General features: G+C 43.9%; 1 protein-coding gene across 1 annotated transcript in view; it reads right to left on the bottom strand.

Annotated features, from left to right (window-relative positions):
* Positions 1-22,674, bottom strand: part of LOC139057872 (uncharacterized) — a 328,200-nt gene extending 305,526 nt beyond the window's left edge. The window contains exon 1 of the transcript XR_011513059.1: positions 22,602-22,674. The gene's annotated coding sequence lies outside the window, so the exon portion shown is untranslated. The remainder of the gene's footprint in view (positions 1-22,601) is intronic.
* Positions 22,675-23,012: the final 338 nt, after the last annotated feature.

Raw genomic sequence — 23,012 nt, 5'->3', positions numbered from 1 at the left:
CACGAAGCAAAAATTAATCTCAGGAGTGAAGATAAAGGAGGTTTAAAGTTGCAGTAAGCTTTGAGTCCATATTTTAAAAGCAGTTATGAGTGTGAACGAAGAGACACCGTTTCTGCCTTCATGAGAGAATACCCATCAACTGTCCGCACGACGTGATTAATATTCTGCCGATAGAGATACAGTAACAATTGCGTCAGTATTTTCGATGCGAAAAGCACTTATATTTTTGCCTATATTAACGGGGTTATATTTATCGAAAATTTATGCTTCATAAAGCTTTCTTTGTGCACTTCAAGAAGGTTTCCTTCCTGATCCGACATCGCCTTGATTGTACTTTGGCTTCCTTGATTGCTAAGCTGGGGTTATCGCACAAGGAGCTTTTGGGCAAGGAAGAGCACGTGCGATTTACATGTATGCTCCGCAATGCACCAGGCAGACGCTCTACATATTATGTAAATATTCCACCGACTTCTGCTCACTAAGAACCTTGACTGGTTCCACAGTAAATGTACGTGCAACTTTGGCGGAGACTTGAGGAAGGAGAGCCTCATCAACTCTAGAGCAGCATGAATCCACGCGGAACGCAGGCTTGTCCTGAAGGATGATTCAGCTGTCGACACATCAAAGTCCGGATCGCGCAATTACTCCCCTCAGTGACTAAGAAACATCACTGGATTCGTTCTTTATGCCAGACCTCACTTGGCTACTCGTATGATTGTCTTTGTGCAAGAACTTGTGCCAGCAACTAGAAAATATAAGTTCAGGGTCCCATGAAAGAAAAAGTGCTCAACTCCGCTCATTTCCTTTATCTTCATGGTGTGTCCACGGACTGGGCTACATTGATAGGTCGCACTTTTCAACATTCAGCAGCTTGATGCTGGGGGCAGTTTGATTGCTTCACGTCCTGCTATTTATAGTTTCCGTGCTTTAAGTCCATTAGCTCCTCTAGTGTTCTGTGACCTACATTTCTGTTAATGTCAGTTTAAAGAGGGCAAAAAATACCAAGAGACAACGATTGTTGTGTTTCTACAGCAAAAGGCGTACGGGGCAGTGGCCTCCTCATGCGCCCGAATAGACTTCTACTGAAACAGCAGACCACAGCCACGCAGCAAAATGCTGGGCTCTCTTACATCCGGTTCTCCTTCCTCTCAACATTGACTTCGACGCATCCGCAGTGCCATACCACACTGACTGTGCCCATTTCATTGAACACCTGTCTCGACTCCGGCAGTGAAAAGCCTAATATTAAGGCACCCTACTATTTTAACTGCGGGAGGTGTGCGCGAAGCGCACCATACAGTCTTATTACGCCCACTATTGGACGCTACGTTAATGACAATGTTTTCCATTTTGGAAAATTTCGCAGTTTCACAGCAGAAATGGCTCATTAGGCACTTGACCTCGTCGGCGTTAGTGAAGCATCTGCCTTTGGCGTGGGAACTGGCAATTATAGCTGCTTTGAACGTTGATTTCGGAGTGCCAGCAGGTATGGCTAATTAAGAAGTGATAGGCGTTTTTCACACTTTGCTCTCCATACAGGGAAATATTCCGCCCTTTCCTAAACATTTATTATGTACGCAGATAAACTGATGAGAATAAGCTCTTCGTATTCGCAATGCACATGTAAACATTGTGCACTGCAGACCCTTGGTCAATGCTCGTGAGCAACGACGCATGGGTAGAATAACCGTTATTAGTCGACAAAGGCACGAAGATACCTTACGTGAACAATGAGTTTGCTTTGCACAACTTGGTTAATTTCACTCCCCCCCCCCAACCAGAATTACTATACTGCCTCCTTAAGGTTTCAGTGCTTACTGAGCTTCATCGTTTTCGTAAACAAATATTGTAGGTTGGCTCCTTGGCTAGGAATTTGGCAGCTATGGAAGTATTAACGTGGGCCAAGCCCTCCAAAATATTTCGAAGCAGCGTAACTTCTAGATTTTCATTGCCGAAGACATCAATTTGTGTTAACTCATGTCCCTGTCCTGCTCACACGGAATTCAAGGTTACTGTGCTGGAAGAAAATCAATAAACGACAAAGAAAGATGGCCGAAAAATGGCACAAGCTTCAGTCATGTATTAGCTGTTTGCTCAACTTAAGGTGATGTCTATACTTCCTATCCATACCATTGATATGGTAAGGAGCAAAACTACATTTATATATGTTTACGTATGCATGAGCTGCCTGGCCACTTTTCGCATGACCTGACATCCAATTTCGTATTATGCATGGTCGCCTCTCCTGAGGCAATCACGTACACAATGGGAGGGCTTCACAATTTTCTCCGTGGACAGTTTCTATTCATTATTGCATTTTGGTTTATTCCACGTGCCTCTCAGATTACATGACGTTGCAGAAATTGCAGAAACGCATTTTAACGTGTTTGCTGGCTTTAATAAAGCTACTGACGACGCATGCAGCACGTCGGAAAAAGCTTTCAGTACTACCACGCAGGTAATTGCAATTTATTCTTTTTGAGGATTCGATTGTGACAACGAAACACATTTACCACCCCAACACGATTATCAGTGAGAGAGAGATAAAGACGATATGCTGGTTTGGCCTGCAATACAACCGACGTAGACAGTGTAACGCCGGGAGGAGGTCTCTGGTTTCACACGTGGCTGAAGGTAAATGACAAAAGGGCCAGAACGTCTACACTAGCGATAGTGCGACCATCACTAGTATCTTGTCATACTGCAGCCATGGGAGCTTCTTCTGAGAGACCTTCGTTGAAGTGTTCAGGGAAGCTACGTAACATTGAAACTGTGTGTGTGAGAATGTCTTTCGATCACGAGATGTTGTTTCATCAGTAGATTGGTTCGTTTACCTAAATGCTTCGGCCTACCTCAAGCTCTTCCTTGAGAGACAGAAGTATAAAGTCTACAAATGAAGCGTTGGCGAGACCAAAGTGCCGAGCATGTCTTATTTCTAGACCACCGGTTATTTGCATCATTTACATGTATGCGTGTTTTGTGCATGTGATGCCTTCATACACTGTAATCTAGGTGCACGGTAAGAAACCCCGCGCAGGTCAAAATTACCTCCGACTCTCCCGCAATGGCGTGGCTCATAATGGTGTAGTGCTCGTGGCACGTAATTTTCAAGTATATTTATTTTCTTCTTTGACTGTAACCGTCCTAGAACCATTTCACTTTCATTCCCTTGCTGTATCTTCTCTTCAAAGCAATCTCTCGCCTCCTAGCTGCAAATGAGCTACCGAGCGAACGCAGTTGTGTAAATAAATTTCATATAGGACGAAGGAAATAGTACGTGGCACCACAGAATTCCTTAATTGGGTTTGACCACCTTAATACGAAACACAGAACATTTGCAGTGTTGTTTATAAGGCCTGCATATCTTCGTTCGCATTCCCTAATTCTGTGCCAGCGAGAATGTTACTTCTGGAACGGCTTTCACAGTAGGAAGGAAAACCTCATTACAGGGTGCGAGGAAGAGATCTATATCAACGCAAAAATATGCATCACAACGAGCAGAGAAAACAAAGGGGAGGAAAATGGGGAGGTTAGCCAAACAAACCTGTAAACCTCATGCCCATATGCGCATGTTGAATAGATTGTATTTAGCTCACAAGAAAGACATGGCGTCCACAAAAGAAGCTAACACGATTCTCACTGCTATACGTATTGCGTGGTATTTCTTTCTGCCACGCAGTATGAATGGTCATATCTATTTACCTTCGGATCCAATAAAGCTACCAAAACAGGCAGTTTTCTCAGCAAGCGCAGGTGAGTGGGTGATTCATCATCGCATAAAGGCAGCCGACCTAAAGACACAACAAGAATGAAATGCGTATGCAAGTTGCGCTGGCTTTCGGAAGAAAACGTTTATCCAAAGTGCAGGAGTTTTATTTACACCATGGCGCGGCTAACTCTTCAAAAACGAAAAAAAGAAACGGACGAAAATGCGCGAAGAAAGACTCGTACGCACTTGCACATTTTATCAGTAATTCACGCACCAGTAAAATAACATGGTGAGCGCTCGGGCTCATGCATGAATGTCATAAATACCCTTCATGATTACGTCCCCTGACTGCTCAAGTATAGAGATAAAGCTCCTCTCCTTCCACAAGGTGGAAAGTACCATCACTGGTCAAAGTCCTGGCTGTACCACACGAGTCATATCGTTGCATTTGCACACCCCTGCGCGTTCATAATTCACAGGTGAACAATATAATGCTGCCAGATGCTATAACTGTCTGTGTCTCTGGCGTTAATCTTCTTTTCTTGGTCTGTTTGCGTCTAAAAAAGAAGCAGTACCCTCATACTGCAAAATAACAAGCTCTTGCACTAAACTTTTTTAGCACGTATTCCACACCGCGAAGCCAGCTCGAGTTTCTTGACAATGAAAGAAAACTCTTAACTCTCAAAGTGAGCACCATGAAGAAGATAAAGGATTGTCAGGCTACATTAAGTGACATTAAGACTTGCGGGATACAATGCGAGGGTGAAGCAGTAGGCCGGAACCAAGAAATAAAAATGATATATGGTCCTAGGATTGCGGAGGAATAAATTACACGCGGGTACACCTCGCATAGAGCGGTAAGCGTGCGGCCATATGCTAGTCGAGACGCGGCATATTTCACGCATTGGGTCAACAATTAAAGAAAAGCTGGCTGCTGAGAAACACAGAGCATTGAACATGCAGCCATTTCATTCGACATACGTGACACTGTTGCCATTCAAGGTACTTCATGTTACTGTAGACAAACTGACGATACGCCTCCATTGTGTCTAATTTTAACAGTGTGTTTCACTATTTGGAAGATGAAATGGGCAATGAACTGTTGAAGGGACATGATCAAGTGCCTCTTTGGAGATGGTAATTGAAGAACGGTGAAAGAATCCTTCGTTTTGAAGGGGGCATAAGAAAAGGCTGATGTTGATTATGATGATGATGTCCTTGTGATACGTAAAGTCTGCGCGCATGATCAGTTACTTGCAAAGGCTATTTTGTGGGAGGTATTGTCCAAGTGCTCCTCATACTGAAGAACACTCCTTTTTAGCAAGCTGAAATCGAGCTCAGAGAAGACGATGGAGTGTTCTCTGAAAAGGCCTGTAGTAATCAGGAAGAGCGTGCTACGAGTGTTTGCTTTTCTTCAAGGCAGGGAGTTGGGTAAAGTCTGGTGACACAGTTTTGCTAAAAACATATGAGATGCTCAGGCAGAATGACTGCTGGCTAAGCCTGCCAGACTAAACCCGCTTGCTGGCAAACCACCACAACGCCCCCCCCCCCCCCCCTCTCCCCCCTGTTTCGAACATTTATAAATATCAGGTAGCATTTCGGAGCAGAGGTTGCCAGGGCCATTACCGTTATCGAAAATTCATGGCGCACTGAGTTAAATTTAGTGCCTGGCGGAAAATTAATAACTTCACCTATTTCATCGTTATGAGTTGGTATACAACGACGAGCTTTCGTTATAATGGCACTACTAGAACGTTAGGAAGTTTCCAAACTAAAGAATCCATTTCCTCTTTCTTTTAGGGTGCTTGGTGTGCGATGTACGGGCATTTCAATTTCTCTACATTAATTGATACGTTGTCTTCAATCCTAGCCATTTAAGAAAATTTATTTTAGCCATTTTAGAAAATTTGGCTCGCTTTATTTCCAGTTTCAGTTATGCACCGGAACATAACATTTATCCGGTTATCTCTCGGTGCAAGGCGTGCCTACTCTATCTGAATAATAACGCTCTTAAATGTTTCTCTATATACTCATCATTCCAGAATAAATCTTCAGTTGCTGGTAAGTACTCGTAGCATGTTTTTACCATTCTTATTTGTCTGATTCTAGCGCTAAATTTCAATACGAGCTTCCTCAGTTCAGCCGTCTTATTTATTTTATTCTTAGACTCTACTGTGAAATCTACAGCCCATATATGAGACATGATTGAGACATGATCAGATTGCGTGAGCAAGGCGAACGCGCTTCTTGTGAACAGGGTTGTATGTTCTCGAAAACATTCAAGAACATTCAAGGTGGGTCTGCTATTAATCATTAGGTCTGTATCAATGGACACTGACAGATATGAGCCGTGGAATTTGATTCTAATGCCTCACTCCCGCTTTCGTCATATCCTTGCGATATGCAATATTCGTTCTGGATTACATTGGCCCAGTGAAGAGCCAGATTTTTTGTTCGAAATTTTCTTTATTGTTTGATTCTACACACTCAAAGAAATGTGACAATATTATCGGTAATCCAACATAATCTCTTTGATAAGCATCCTGATGCAAAAGTGAAGAACCAGATTCTGTGAGGAGCAAATATCAAAGCTGTGTATGAAGCATAGATGTATTGAAATGACGAACGAAGGTATATATTTAGTAAGAATAAGCTCATCAATCAGAGGAGAAATCAAGTAGTGAACGCTGTAGAACGCTGTGAACTAAATGATGAAATTGGGGTAAATGGACGCGGAAAATATATTATTTAGGTAGAAAGGGACGGGAGGGGGATTTCCTCTCTATTTCCGCGGTATTGTATGTAAGCAAGCACCAAGAAGAATTTTGCAACACACGTGTACAAGATAGTGGGGTTGCGTTCTACATAAAATCGTACCTCAAATTATCTCTAGAATTATTAGCTGGAATGTAAGCAGCTCAAATAATCTAATATGAAATGCGCAAGATTGTCTACAGGCTGTGATAATAATGGGGAGATAGATATGAAATATCTGGGCATCTACATTCGGGAAATAGCTAAAGTAGTGTACGTAGAGACGAGGGCTGATCAGAGAACAATCGTAATCTGGAGACACAAAATCGAGTTGGTAAGTAGGCAATACAAATTTATTTTGGAGACAAGAAAAGGAGATACCGGCAGAGGGAATGTCAGCACACCGAGCCATAGATAAGAACGTGAAGCCGTAAAATTTTTTTTCGTCAATGGCCTAATACATAAAATCAGCCATAGCTGCTACACTTCGAAACAATCTGCACCCTTGGGTGCTGATCTTGTCCCCCAACAATAATCGTCATCCATCTTGCTCGCATTTCTTTTATTTAACGCCTCGAGCCCTGTACTTCCCGGTCATGAATGACATGCGCGTTATCAGCGCACCATAGCATTCTCAAAAGGGATGTAGCAAGTGCGGAGTTTTCCAGAGAAGAAACGCAAGCGATGCGGATGATAATCACTGTTGTGGGGCAATACAAGGCCCAAAGTGTGCAAACTTTTTTAAGAGCGTATAATAAAAAGACAACTGAGTCAAAATAAAATTGCGGGTAAACTGCCACACACGCAGACAAGTGGAATGTATCTTTCCATCATGTAATATATGCTGGAACATATCTTAGAAAATACACCTGATTGATGTAAGCCCGTTGTTGTTTAAGTGAGACTCCGCGTCAAGCGCAGTTGCATAAGTCAGCAGTAACTCAAAGCGCAGTTGTTAAACGCATCTTTCAGTTTTCCGCATTGTACGAAGGCGAATCAGAAAGTCTTTACCACTACTTTTTTAACCAAATTACGGCTGTAAATGCGAAGTCAGCATTTCTATTCCCATAAACTGACCTTTCTTCAACAGGCCTGGTCTTATCGGCCGTTAGCTCCGCGGCACGGCGCTGCTGTCAGTTGTTGAAGATGGCGGTTGTGCGTCAGACGTACACGGGACACGAGCACCAAAGTGTGATTTGTTTTCTATGGGGCAACGGAACTAACACTCACCGAAATTCATAAGGAAATGAAGCCCACGTAGAGGAAAACGTGTTTCGCTTAGACAAGTGTGAGGTGGTTGTTTTGTGAGTTCGCAAAAGGCCCTGAAGGCTCGTATGACGACGAGCGTACGGGGATGCCGCATGCGTCGCTGATTGACTGCAACATTTCCCGCGTGGATGCAATGGTGAAAGCGGATCGGCGTGTGCACCTCAATGACCTTTCCCGCGAGCTTAGCATTTCGTAAAGGAGTGCTCACGACATTGTTTACGGGTCCTTAGTGTACACTGCAATAATAAACACACCCGTAATGGTGTTTTCTTGTCGCAGTTGTAACACCTTAACCGCTAGGGCCTTACACACAAGAGAGATAGAGAGGAAGGTATTTGTTACGATTGCATAGCTGAGAGGTCGGCCTGACTCAATGCGCTGACCTTCTAGTCGGCATTGGGGGAAGGGGAAAAAGTGTAGAAAGAACAGAGAAGACGTTGATTATGAGGATAAAAATTGTGGTGAGAATCTTGCGGACTCCAAGACTCTTCAAAGTCTCTTGTCCAGTCCACCCTCGTACAAAAATCTACTGACAGCTTTCAGACTATTAGCTGGATGACGAGGATCCGGCAAAAGTCCTAATAGAACCTTTTCAGTTAATGGACCAACGCAAATTTTGACAAGGTGTCTGTCAGCGAGTTTCTCTGTACATCCAATCGCGGGCAGATGCACGAGAGGAGTTTGGTCGTCTCAGGAATAACGCATTCCTCACAATTCGGACTGTCCGCTCGCCGATCAGATGTAGGTAGCGTCGCGTGAAGGTCCCATCTAATCGTAATCTGTGCAGCAAGCTTGTACGTCACCTTTTCATGTTCGGTGGTATCCGCATTTTCATCTCTGAGCCGAGTTCGTGAAGGCGGCGATGACGATGACCTACCGAGGCCCAATATGGACGTAGAATGCGAATGGTCGATAGAGCGTGACGTTCATGGCGGGTCAATAGTTGAAGATATACCCTTAAAGGTTCGCATGAGAGATAAGGGTCCATAGGATGAACATGTGCTTCCGCAATCACGACAAGCGAATTCCACAGGGAGAGATACGAAACTCTTCTGTCGGATATTTCTGCGCACCCAAGGCTGTCAGAATGGTTACATAGTTATCAGCTACATCTTTTGTCACCGCAAGTCTCGTTAGAGCACCACTGTTGTCCTCTATAAATTTTTGTAAGGGCCCTATGGTGAGGGCGTTACCAGTACGACAAGACAATATACCCTTAAGAGTCTAAACATTTTTACAGTGTATACCGGAAGGTTTGATGTCGGTGGCTGCCTAAGCAGTTGGATAACATGATGAAAGGCAAGTTAATGATTGCTTCACTGAATCTGCAACGGTATGCCGAGGTGGGTGAAAGTTTCCTGGACCACATTGTTACTGGCAATGAAATGTGGATACTGCATCGAGCCCGAATCGCAGCAGCAGAGCATGGTGTCAAAACGCCCGGGTTCACCTGTGACAAACAATTCCGTTCAGTGCCATCTTTTGGGAAAGTGTTGTTAATGGTCTTCTGGGATGGCCGAGTACCGCTTCTGCTGGATTTCATGCCACAAAGTGCAACCATCAATGCCATCATTCATTGTTCCACACTGTGACGTCTACTGGCTGCCATCAGCCGAAAACGGCGGGGATTCTCGATGCGGACAACGCGGTTATCCTCCACAACAATGCGAGGCCACATGTGGCAATCAGAAGTACCGACAAGATTTGGTCTTTTCACTGGAAGAGTCTCGACCACCCACCGTACAGTCCGGACTTCGCCCCTAGTGATTTCCATGTTTTGGGTCTACTGAAAAACTTTCTGGTAGGACAGTGATTCACGTGCGACGATGAAGCCAAAACAGCACGCCGACGGTGGTTCCAAAGTCAGCCACACGAATCTACCACAGGGGCATCTGAAATTTAGTGCTCCAAAGAGACAAATGTCTGAACCGGTGTGGAAACACAGGAGACATGTGGAAAAATAGTGTAAAGCACGTAGAATAGTGCGTATATTTGTAATTACCTGTATGTGCCTTATATTGGCTAATAAAAAATAGGTGCAAAGTCTTGCTGATTCGCCCTCGTATATTTATGAGCTTCCAAACGTAAATATTGCTTTTACAAAAAAATGCCACCACTTTCTTTATCCTGCGTCATCCTTTACTGCCGATGCGTTAAAATAAATGAGAACTGTTTCCTAGGAAAGCCAATGTACAGTAACCGTTGCTTCCATACTCCGCTAAGTTCTCGTGCTTCTTGTCCCGCCACAGCATCGACTAGAAGCAAGCATCACGCGTGTGCTATGATGTGGATACCCATAAGCTTAATCCGTGACGAAACAAGCTGTTCGTTCTTGCCATTCGCATTCTTGTCTTCAAGACTAAAGTTGTGCACTAACACCAATCCCAAAAAAAAGCTCGCATAGAGCGCGCATATTGACCAAAAGCTTACTCGGTTTCCAAACACGAGTGATGATTTGATTTAGTTGTACTCAACAAAACTTGCTTTGGCATAACACTAAACACATGACAGATGCCGAGAAGACAGGGACCGACGATGAATGCCACTGCGACGTAATTTGGTATCAGAGAGTAATAGACGCTTCGGGAATACAAACAAAATTATTTTTTGAAGCAATTGGAACTGTCGTGAGATTCACGTTTGCATGCGCATTTTCTGTTGCATATACTCTCGGTTTTTTTTTCTGAAAGGCATATGGTAGATAATCTCATCTCATTACATTTTATACTTATCATCAGTGGCAGAGCGAGAAGGTGGCACTCGATCCGCGTGTCCTCCTTTGACATTTTTGTATTAGTATGCGGAATACCCATCCCGTCTACTCCCTCCTTCCTTACCCTTCCCTTCCCCGTTTCAAGTAGATGCCCTCTTCCAAAAAATTTTCTGGCTACCCCGCTGCTAATGATATTCAGGTTGAAATGTGCCACCTAAAGCAAAGAAACGGTAATGACTTTATTTTATACAGTCTAGCATGCATTAATACTTGCGAAATATTACCGATTCGCTTACTTTAAGTTTCAAAATTCAATCTTAAGCAAGCGGGATGGTTTCAATGCCAAACAAACCGCTAACATAAAGTGATTCCTAGTTTCTGAAAACAGCCAAGTGGCAGGAGTGGCTAAATAGGTGAAAAAAAAATTAATCTGTGACCATCGCTATTCCCACTACTCAGCGCCGTTCATGGCACGCGCACTATTCGAGCGACTGTAGACAGTGCATTACTGACGTGCCTAGAGGGCGTTACGTAATGCAAGAAATAAAACGCTACCGAAATCGAAACCCTTCCAGAAGTCGGCAATGCTGGCACGTGGCACTAAACTTTCAATGAGATAAACAATTTTTGCGTAACTGGCAAGTTAGCGAATGCGTGTCGAGCTTGTGTTATCTGTTTAGGCCCGTGGACTGAGCGGTTTCCTAGCGGACAGGATGCTGCCCAATGTCTGCGTTCTCCTTATGTATATATATATATATATAATATCTGGGGTTTTACGTGCCAAAACCACTTTCTGATTATGAGGCACGCCGTAGTGGAGGACTCCGGAAATTTTGACCACCTGGGGTTCTTTAACGTGCACCTAAATCTAAGCACACGGGTGTTTTCGCATTTCGCCCCCATCGAAATGCGGCCGCCGTGGCCGGGATTCGATCCCGCGACCTCGTGCTCAGCAGCCCAACACCATAGCCACTGAGCAACCACGGCGGGTGTATATATATATATGTATATATATATATATATATATATATATATATATATATATATATATATATATATAGCATTTATCTCTCTGACTTGCGCAAGGCAGGGTGCTGCGCAAGGCTTCTGTGCTACGCATCCACACAATATATGCGGAAAAGGTCCACTACTTTGAGCATTATTATTTTCGTCTCTCTCTCTATTTCTTTCAATGCCGCGCTTGCTTACCCTATCCTTCTGTAGAATTTATGGTCTCCGATGTTTGCAGCCGTTCCATCGTTTCTAGCGTTCTTCATTGGCTACCCCGAAGCACGTTTGAAGAAGGAACATGCAAATATGTAAATATGTAAGGCGTTTATACATGTATGTATGCGTGCGTTACTACATAAGATATGATGAGGGATGCTTACAAAGCTATCGCGTACAGAGATATCAGCCCCCAAGCTTGGTTCTACTGGGATTATTTCTTGTGTTTTACGTTCAATCCTCATTCATACTTCATATTTGATCTTACTACTTTTATTGTGTAGGCTCCATTCCAGTTTCTTTTATTTTTAACTTTTGTCTCTATCGTATGCGTGTTGCTATGGCGTGCTTGGGTACAGTGAAAAGTGATATTGGCCACCAGCGTTACATCTCGTTATCTTAAGAATGGTTTCAGCAGATGAACCAAGTTAATGTTTGTTGCGCAGTTATAGATGTACGTGCAGGGGACAGTGTGACTGGTAAGCAGGCACATGAATCCTTATTTGTCGAATGATTTCTGTAGCAATAACGTTGGTCTACAAACAATATCAGACGAAGAAAGCAAAGGAAGGGGAGATTAGTTTGTGGGAAAAGGGAACCAGAAAATTTATTATAACCTTTGTTGTGACCTAGGGCTGCAGGCCACTGGTTCTCACTGAAACTTGGAAAACGTCTATGGGCTACTGCATAACTGAGGTTAGGCATTCTTTATGGCTACCCTCTAAGGTGTGTAAAAAGTGTTGATTGCGGCATACAAGCAATGTTCGAATAACCGGTGCTCACTGTTCACTTAAGTCAGATTGAAATATAGAAATCTGAAAATACTTAAATCACCTTGCTGCATTTTTAATTTTTGAGGCATGCTTCTTTAATATAATAAGAACACCTCTGCGAATTTTATTTTATCTCGCGTTCCTCGCTCAGCAGCACCGAAGAAGGCTTTGTCACTTCAGAAGGAAAATGTGAACCAAAAAGGGCGGCTGGTTGCATATTTCCTATAATCTGAAAAGTACATTTCTCAGTAACGTCTTCCGTTGTTGTAGCCAATGGTCATGGTCAGGCTATTTATTCTTCCCAATGTACCCTTTCGACTTGTTCATCTCGGTGGGTACAAGAATATCGCTTGCGAAATTACCAAGTTTAGTACCGTCACACATCGCTGGAAGAATCAAGAACAGCGTGCATAATCAATCACTGCTCCGTTCTTGTTCATGCTGTGCATACCTACTATATTGTAGGTCATGGTACGGAAGCGAAGGTACACTGCATAAAGAACAAAGCCTCTTCGAAGAGCCTGTTCAGTTAAGCTGCAGCCAAGCACATTTCCATATGAACTACCCAAGGGACGTTTTTCGGTTGATGGAGAATGCGCTTTGCAGGGGACCCAGATATTGGACCTTTCATCGTCGGAATACTGCTGCTTCAGAATCCACAGATGTGCAGTCGAAAGCAGTCAGTATGTAAGAAATTTGTTAAGAGTACCGCAATTACCCCACTATTTCCTGCATTATACTACATGCACTTATGGGCTCTCTGAATCTGTCATGTTAACGAGCGGTCGAGTAGCACAAGGGGGTGATGCGCAGACTGCGAGCAAACAGTCCCTTGTGTGTTACATCATGGCATCCATGCTGCCAATTTGAAGGCGCTCGCCATGCAACAAGTGAAAAAAAATTATGAGATCCGAGGCCCTAAATTTCCACCTTAGCCTCATCCAGGTAGCGAAAGAAACAATGAAGGCACAGAAATAATAGAAAAAATTTGCATTTATATTAAGAGAAGTCCTAAAGTAATAATATTGCTGGAAACAAACGTGAACTAAAATATAACTGACCTCCACCCGGAAGTCCAACCGACAATTCCCATATTACGTCTCCAGAAGACGCTTTTTTTTAAAATTCATCATTAACATCACTGAATTTCTTGTGGCGTTTCCAATCGTGCAGTTTTTATATGCTTGAAGTTATGCGTTGTTTCCTTGACTGAAACTCTCCGTTCATTCGCTGCAACGGCTGAAAGTGCTTGTGTGGAATAGTGCTTCCTCTTGTGTAGTGAAATAGGTGCATGTTCTTTTCTCTATTAAGCAGCAGAGTATTTCGCCTAACTTTATACTCACAAAGTACACTGTGAACTATTCCGCATAGCACTTTGTGCGCCACAGTGCGGATAACGTGGCCACGTGCATTCTTACTCCACGTTTCCTTTGCATACAAAGAAAACTTTCTTACACATATTCAAAACTACGTATTGGCTGTCTCTGGCAGAAAGTAATGTAATATAAGAAAGGTGATGTTCTAAAATATTTGTAGCATTAAAAAAACAGCCTGATATACTTTCTTGTGTTTTCCACACAGATTATCACCACTGCATGCTACAATCACTGCCATATAACGCATTCGTTGCACTGTATTCAATAAATAATGTATTTTTAGTGGCGAGCATTACGATTAACATCCAGGTTTAGCGCTGAGCTTGAATTCCTCGGCCAATGTTCTAGCCATAAATAGGTGCGACACCATGGCCCAATGCATCACGCAATGCAACTACAACTGGGCGGAAGAAACAGTGCCCCGGCAGCTCATAGATGCCTCACAACGCTCGGTTGATCAACGCTACCAGTTGGCTACAGGCGCGTCGCATGTGAACTGTGCACGAGATGAGACAAACGGAAAACCATGTGCGTTTAGTCATCACCCAGTTGAAAAATTATGCAGATCCAATGCGCATGTTGAAATCCGTGTGAAGCGATACCTTTTGTAAATCAGTTAATTAAATGGCGTACTTACACTTACAGTTGGCGTTACTTACATCAGTTACTTACAAATGGCGTACTTTGTCTACTTACAGCCAATGCGTACAATTTCGTTTTTGCATTCATCTCTATGCAACGTGTGATCCAAGGGAATGTTTTCGTTTATTGACCGCAATTGTCTCAATTTAATGGTCATGCAATTTTGACGTTTATCCACTTCATCGTTGAGATAGCTATGGAGAGACGCAAACGTCAAGTGAGCGGAAGGACATTGTGAGCGATGCCACAAGGACAAAGGCGATGCACGATGCTTTGTTGTAGGAGGAACATCTTACAGCGAAGCTGTTTAGGCGGCCCATGCGCCGTCATTGTCGGAGTAGGCTAAAACTATAATCATCAGCATGGTCTCAGTGACAAGGTCTGGCATGGCATGGCGTGGTCTAGGTGAGACGATGCGGCACGATTCAACGACATACCGTGGTAGAATGCCCGAGGTACTAGAAATGAACTTCGTTAAAACACGTTGTCGGGCTATATAGTTAGTTTAAATCCATGAGAGAGTGTTGTATATAGACCACGCCTTGGACACGTGTACGGTTCATCGACACGCACCACTGAATGGTCTTTTTTTTTGCGACCTCATTCATTTCCGCTCATACAGTATACATATATTGATGCGTGCGAAAATAAAACCTATAGTCGAAAGTAGCGCTGTCTCTGTGTACCTGTTTCTTTCTGCGTCCTCATTCAGTAGTGCTTGCACTAACTAACTAACCCACTAGCCCGCCAACGTGTTTTAGCCAAGTTCACTGCTAACCACGCCACCAAGCAAACTCGAGACATCGAGCGCCAGCAACAACGGCGGACTGCGGGCATATCGCCACTGGCGTCATTCTCTCCACCGCAGCCGAACGTGTGCGTAACCTCATTAAGAAACACGAAGACTTCAATTGTCAAAGCAATCCAGCCAATCGTGAAAACGATTGCAGCGTCCGCATCTCCAGTGGTGGGCCTTGCGCCCAATATACGGAACTTTGGACTAGTTGCAAGGTCCATCTAAATAGGTCACAAAACTTGGAACGAAAAGTGTGCCACAACCTATCGCCAAGGATATCAGTCAGTGAGAGAGAGAGAGAGAGAGGAGGAGATTCTTGATGATGGGAAGGAAAGGTTGGGGTTAGTTAGTGTTGCACGATTGAAGCGCGACTAGGTGAGGGGAGGGAGAGGGGGGGGGGGGGCAAACACTGAAACTAGAAAACCTATGCGCAAAAAAAAATACTCTGAAATGATTAATCAGAATGCTGGCATATGAATAACTTTTTCGTTTCATATATTTTTCCTGCACTAAAAGAACAAATGGTAATTTTTTTTCTATTTCAGAATTGATTCTTTTTTGGCGACCCCTACCTACCAGTGATTCTGACGCAAGACTTGGCAAAGCTGTGCAAGTCAGCTATTACGTCGTTACGAATGTCGTCGCTCACTTAAACGCGGCGGTTTCTTCCGAGTTTTCTTTTTTCCTTCTGTGTTGCTTCAAAAAGTGGCGTGCGCTTCACTTCAAATGTTGCGTGACCGAGCGCACTGCATTCGTTGGCGAAAGGTGTGAGTGCAGGTTTTTTGTTACTGTGCAAGTTCACGCTGAGGCATCCGACGCGCTTGTCTCGTCGTGACGATAAATGCGGAACGCCCCGCGAAGAAACGTCGCGCTGTGTTCGCTCACTCAACAAAGGCTCTGAGTGTCGGACGGGTAGCTAAATTAGTAAGTTGAATATTTTGTAAATGATAGTATGGGGTAATGCTGTCCGATAATTGGTGGGTATGAATCCATGGTTTCTAAAGGAATTACGAATGATTCTTTGAAAAGGATTCGCATAGGTTGCTATGCATTACGACTATGTGCTGGTCATAGTACTTTTCATCATTCAAACATGTTTTGTTTGGTCAGTTATATGGGTGCATTATTAAAGACGAATAAAATTGAAGTTGATTTTGAAAGCTCTTTGGCAGTCTCATTTATTTCCATCCTATTCACTCACCTTCCTAAGGAAGCTACTGGGGCAACTGCCGTCAATAACAACCTACTTACGTTCACATTAAGACACACGCCCCTACTAATAGTTAAAGGACACACTGGTGTTTCAGCTGAGGTAAGTCGCAAGCTCGCCTCAGCCACAAAAGAAAAATAACTGCTGTCCCAGCGACCGCAATGCCGGACGCTAAAGCAATTCAAACATTCGCGCCAAGCAGCGTAAGATCTTGGCATCACTGCCATTTCAGGTTGTCACGTCACTACTTTCTTTTTATTTTTTGCTTACTGTTAGTTGTCCCCACAATACGTAGATTGCGACGGTTACAACGAGTTCCATTTTCTTAACATGTGGGATTCTATGGAACCTTCGCTATCAGTTGGCATGTAGGTTGTTAGTTTTTCCGCAGTTTTGATCCCAGCTACATCTATGGGAATACCACGAGTAGTGCCTACACTTGAGCAATAAGCTGTCTACCGCAAGCGAAAATGAGGTAAAAGAATGGTGAAGCAAAATATTAACAATATAGACTGCTTGCGAAGTTTGACTCGCATGGTGTAACACTCGGTGTAACTAACACAGCTTCGCTGTTTGAACACCTTCGCGGACTGAAAGAGGCGGTGATTTCCTTTTTTTTTTAAGCGCGTCTTTCAAGACACGCCGGCGACCACAGAAATGACTAGAAGCATCATCACGTTCGGCTGAACCAGCCTGGCAACGAACTCAAGGAAGCGTTCTGCCTACTTCTGCTAGCGTGACCATTCTGCGCACGCGTACTAGCTTCCCATGAGAGAACCCCAAGTTGTACTTAGGGCTAAATTCACCTTGGCCACACAAAAAACAAACAAACTGAGCGTTCCTGATGAGCGGCTCTATGAAAACACTGGTCTGAGCAATCTGAGTGGAGGGTACCCAAAACACTTTTGAAGTACATTTGTTCTCCGCCGCAAAATGCCCCTGGTTTTCCCCTCGGTCTTATCTCGACAATCACTGAGGCCGGACGCCGGAAACATTGCTGCGATTATGTACCTTAACGAGGTCAACAATTTCAGCAGTAACAAAAGTGCTTTGTATAATGTTTTTTGACATCTTTAGCATTGCACGGGAGGAGGCGAGTCCCGCGATCCCACCTCACTGGTATAGTTGTGCAAAACAATGCCCTGAACTTAAAACCGGTTGACGCGACACAAGATGGTCGTATGCGCTGACAAACATCCGCAAGTCCTCCGAATAATTGCGCGGTTAAGTAAAGTGATACTGTCTTGAACTAGATTTCCGGGTGCCAGCTCTGCGGGAACCCTGCAGTGCGCATGCAACGCGCCCGCTATAGCACCGGGAAGTAGAACGGTGCTCTACCACCGAGGCGGTTCAGCGTAGCACAAATGGCGGGAGGTGGGGAGAAGTGGTTGCGTGGTTAGGAACGATGCATATTTCTGCAGCCCTTACAGGGGGCACGGCTCAAAGATTCGTCCACTTCGCTCCGTCGTTTTTTGCAGTCAAGCGCACACCACTTTTTCAATCATCTTACCGTCGGCGCGCGAGTCACGCATGCGCCGTGAGCGACAAAGCCCCATAATTTCTGAGCCGATGGTTTATGCTCATTGGCTGTCCAAATAATTGCTGTTGAAATTAAAATAGATGCACGGAGGTTTTCTATCAGTAACACTGCACCAAACATGCGTATCGCAGCTACGTAAACTGTACTGCATATGGTATAGCGTCACAAGTGGTCAAATTTTGTACATGAATTCACTGCTGACGTGAAGTTGAAATACAGTTCAGTTTACGAAGCTTGGGCAAAAGCCTCATTCGCAGTTTAGTGGTACATTGCGGAATAATCTGCAATACACAAGTTTTTCCGCTTTAAGCGTGTAAATTAAGGCGGCGTGTACAGATTTGGGATATCATTTTTCTTCCCTTACCTGCAGAATTGTAAACTTCAAAATTCAAGTCCTTTTTTAGTTTTGCAACTTTCATATCTCGTTTTTAAGAACATTGTTAGGAGTGGAGAAGGGAACTTAAGAAACATAGCTTCCTACAGCCACTAACTCTTAGTTGTTCTCCTAAATGCAGCAAACTTCGTTATGATACGGTGAGTGGTTGCCGAGAAAAACATTTTTTTTTGTTCCCATGTATTTAGTTAGGAGGTTGAAAGCTATAACTTGCGCTTAAATGTATAAAGCTTGTGCCTACTAGATGCATGCAGGTGTTCCATTGATACGCGACAGGATTGTATCCCCAGGAACGTCTTCAGGAGCCAAAAAAGAAAATTCCCTACCCCACTGATTGTAGTTTTCACGCCCATCTTTAGTTCATCGCCGGGTGCGAAGCACTTGTCTTTATGTGTTTTCTTTTGAATAATTCCTTATTCAAGTTGACACGATGGTCCCATTTTATTTATTCACAATATGGTTAAATACGTTCTTGTGTTAAAAGTTCAATTTATGGCACTCCATGCAGTACAAAAGTTGCTGATCTTACTGCAAGGCTGCTCGACGTGAAGGTATCACTTGCGCACGGAAAAATACCTCGATTGCCTCAGTAAAACGAAGCGCAAAAAGCTGAAGTGCTCCACGTTCTTGGTAAACGCAAGTTGCCAAATTTCATGAACTGATACGTATTTAAATGTAGAACATAATGCAAAAACAAGAAAAGTAAGCCACTACTAGTGTTCACCTTCATGAGTGCAATATTCTATCTGCCTCAGGGAGCAGACTCACTTTCGAAGGGCCTGCGGTGCTTGGCTTGTGAAACTTGGCGACAGGTCTTTGGCATTTGAGTACCTCTGTGCAAACATCTACTTGCGCGTTCCACTTCATATAGTTGTGCAGCGAACATATGCAATGCGTCAGTGCATTTGAGCTCTTGTGGCGCACTAGTTTTTTTTCACGCCAAGCTACATTTTTATCGTGAGCACTTTATCAGCCTATTCCTGGCATCATTATTAACACGTCAGGGACGCGTTAAAGAGACAATCGATGACAATGGCGTCAAATATTTACTGAAGGACAAACTAGATATATATCGTTGTAATCAATAGAGAGAATAAATAAAGCACCCTTCGACCCCCCTTCCCCCCTTTATAAAAGCACACTGAAGAAATAGTTGACAAATCGGAATACATTCAAAATACTACAATCTGCATATTACTAGGCTCTCGAAATCGTTGCGACGGTGTAACATTTCCTACAGGCAAAGATAGAACGACTAGGGACGTCCTCTATGCCTCAGGCATAATATATGCGCAAAAAAAGCGGAATTGAGTTAAACAAAAGAAAACGAACGAACGAAGTAGAAGCGCATTTCTATTCCATGCTTCGTTCAAGTCTTGCACCTTTATTACAAATTTAACCCCGGGCGTTTGTATTGAGAAATGAACTTTATTCCGCGGGTCTTAATCGAGAAGGATTATGTATATATACTGACGAATATTATTTGCACATCGTGTGCGCATAATATTTTTTCCATTTATACTTACAAGTTCTCTTTTGACCGCTGTTCTTGTTCTGGCATATCTCCCTATGTCGGATTTTTGTCTCATGCTTTCTTTCTTTCTTTCTTTTTCTTTCTTTTAGCTGTGCGACATTTTTAAAACACGATTTATGTCTGTAGCAACGGCTCCATTATGCAGAAGAAAAGTGTGCAACACTCAGAAGCATAAGGGAAATTAGGAAAACGTAAATGAAGTAGTCACAACAAAGTGAAAGTTTTTTTTTCTTTTATTACGCCACTATTACGACAACTGGCGCAAGCGAACGAGGAGCTTAAATTCAACGAGCCTGGGATTTACATTCACGGACAGAGTACGGAAAGAGAAAGAAGAAGTATTTTATTGATTGGAAAATGCAGACAGGTCGGCAGGATAATGGACCATCTGGCCTGCTACTCTACGTAAGGGAAGGGGAAGAGGGGAAAAAAGGGTCACAATGGGGGATGATAATGGGAGGAACGAGGTGAAGGACACATTACACAACTGGTATCACAGACGTGAGTCCAGGCCCATGTCACCTAGGAAACGTGAAAGTGCACGCATTGTCTTTTGTCTCTGTCGTCTGCCAACTCTGTGGCCATGCGCCTAGGAAGAGGTCCTCCGACAGTGGTCCATTGTGTAAATGTCTCAATGTATCTGCCATTGTCAGTCTTTCGCGCGCATACTCAGAGTACGGATTTCGTATATACATGGTATCTGAATTTGAGAGGCGTGGTGTCTGGTGGTGGCGTTAGAGAAGTGAGGCATTCCTCTTATTACAGTTTTGTTTTTAATAGTATTATCACGATTATTTGACTAGAAAACATACAAAACTTAAGAAGAAAAAAAAAGCAGAACAGTACTGCAGATCTCACCACTAAAGTAAAACAATGACACAGAAATATATTATGGCAGTAAGAACAGAAAAATCACATGTCATGCTACTACTTAAAAGTTAAAAAATAGACAAAATGTCAGAAGCCTCATCAATCTATACTAAGAAAGAGAAATGCGCGTACGCGGACGTAGTGGCGTACGTGAAATGTCTTGTGCGTGCTGCTGAGGGTGTACGGGTAGTAGGGTGCAGAAATGACGTAATGACGAAATGACTAAATGACGTAATGCGCAAGTGATCATATACTCAGGCATTACAAAGATTCCTATTTAAAGTATGCTACTGTTACTGGAGGAGCTACCGTATAACCTTGCAGTCATGCCCGCTCCGTATTCGAAGTGGATGCGCCGTTGTCAAAGGTATTGTCAACTGACATTCATCTTTTTTTTTCTACCCGAGTCACATCCCAGCATTCTGGGCACTACAAGACGAACGCTGGCCTGCCATAGTCGATAAACCATAAGATCTCTCAAATCCACGAATGCCACAAAAAAAAACGGAAAAGCAAATCACCACCTCTTCCATGCAGTTCGGGAAGATGGTCGAAGAGCGAAGCTGTGTTAGTTACACCGAGTGTTACACCGTGCAAATCAAACTTCGCAAGCAGTCCATATCTTAAATCTTTTGTTTCACCATTCTTTCCCATCATTTTCGCTTTTGGGTGCTTCGCGTGGTGAGCACGCTTTGGGAGTGCTGCCGTTTACACTCGACATCTCTGGCGCGCAGCTCGGAGTCGACCCTTCGACGACGAGCCCGTTCACGAGCTAACTCTCGCTGACGGTTGCGGTAAGCAGCTTCTTCCTCATGAGTACGCACTACCCGTGGTGTTCCCAAAGTTATAGCTGGGATGGAATGTGCGGAACCACTCATCCAAAGCCTGGAATATTGGGCACAAGGCCCACCACTGTAAATGTGGGCGCTGCAATCGCCTTGACGATTGGTTGGACAGGTTTGACGATTGACGTGACTGACGGCACTTCTTGCACCAGCAAGAAGTGCCGGCAGCCACGCGCATCTAATATTGCGTTTCAATCGGTGGGCACTATTCGTTGGCAGCTAACCGCCAGCGTAACATTTGTTTCTTTCGCGGCAGGGGGAAATCAATTGTAAATAAATTCGATGCTGATCTGGCTCCATCGCCGAAAATGCACCGTGTGACAACCGTATAACATTCGTGTATAAGATAGCATTCTCACAGGGGAAAAGGGGCCACTCCAACCCCTTTCCCCCTGTTGAGCTTTTCTCCTCCCGGTAGGTCACGTGGCCCTTCTATAGAGAAGTCCGACAAAGGTGGCACAGGGTACTTATAAACAGCTTCCCTGTAAAAATCTGCTAATTGTATGTCCTATAACTCCTTATGGGCACAAAGTTTCCTTCTATGGCACAGCGAGTTCAAAACGCGACCACTCCCTCTCCGGGACGGTCAACGTACTTCCGAAATATGCCTCTCTGAACGCCGAGGCTAAACAGAGCTTCGACTGCGTTATGCACAGCCTGACGACGCTGTTATTTGCACACTCACGCATAAAGGAGTAAGGGCTTCTTTCCTCTGCACAACGATACCAAAGCAAGACGCGTGGTATAGTACGGTTGCAAAGACGTAAGCGATAATAGCATTACATGTTTTTGTTACATGCGGTTTTAGCAAAAGCATCCCCTATGCGGACCGAACTGACAGACGTCTGACGTGAAAAATTGCTACAAACGGGAAGCCAAGTACCAATGGCACATGCATGTGAATGCCAATAGGGCTTAAAATATAGTCTTGTGTAACAGTGGCACATACCCGTTCTGGCGTCGTACACAGCCATCATGCAGGATCAACCAGGAATGGGCACGCGTACCAAGCGCCACTCACCGAACTGCCACACGATGCTGTCACGTAGCAGTGACGGCGAAAAAGACAGCAAAACTGCGAATGACGAAACTAGTGTTTTTTTGGGCGAACCTCTGCCTTCAAAAACTGGCTACACTCAAGGTACAACGATAGCGGCAAACACAGTCGGCCATCGTCTAAAATCTGATTAGCGGGTCAGGCGCGTCGGCTTTTATAGATGAGTCATTGAAGCTTCGCGAGTAAACGCTGGTGCCCGCGTGTGTTCCAGAAGGTACTACACCATTCGCGTCGCAACTTACGTGCAGTCGGACCCCACAAGGTTCGTTGACAACAGACAGCGGATAGAACGATCTATAACAC

Source organism: Dermacentor albipictus, chromosome 3 (assembly GCF_038994185.2).
Source record: "Dermacentor albipictus isolate Rhodes 1998 colony chromosome 3, USDA_Dalb.pri_finalv2, whole genome shotgun sequence".
Lineage (NCBI taxonomy): Eukaryota > Metazoa > Arthropoda > Arachnida > Ixodida > Ixodidae > Dermacentor > Dermacentor albipictus.
This window is presented reverse-complemented; position numbering and strand designations above follow the sequence as displayed.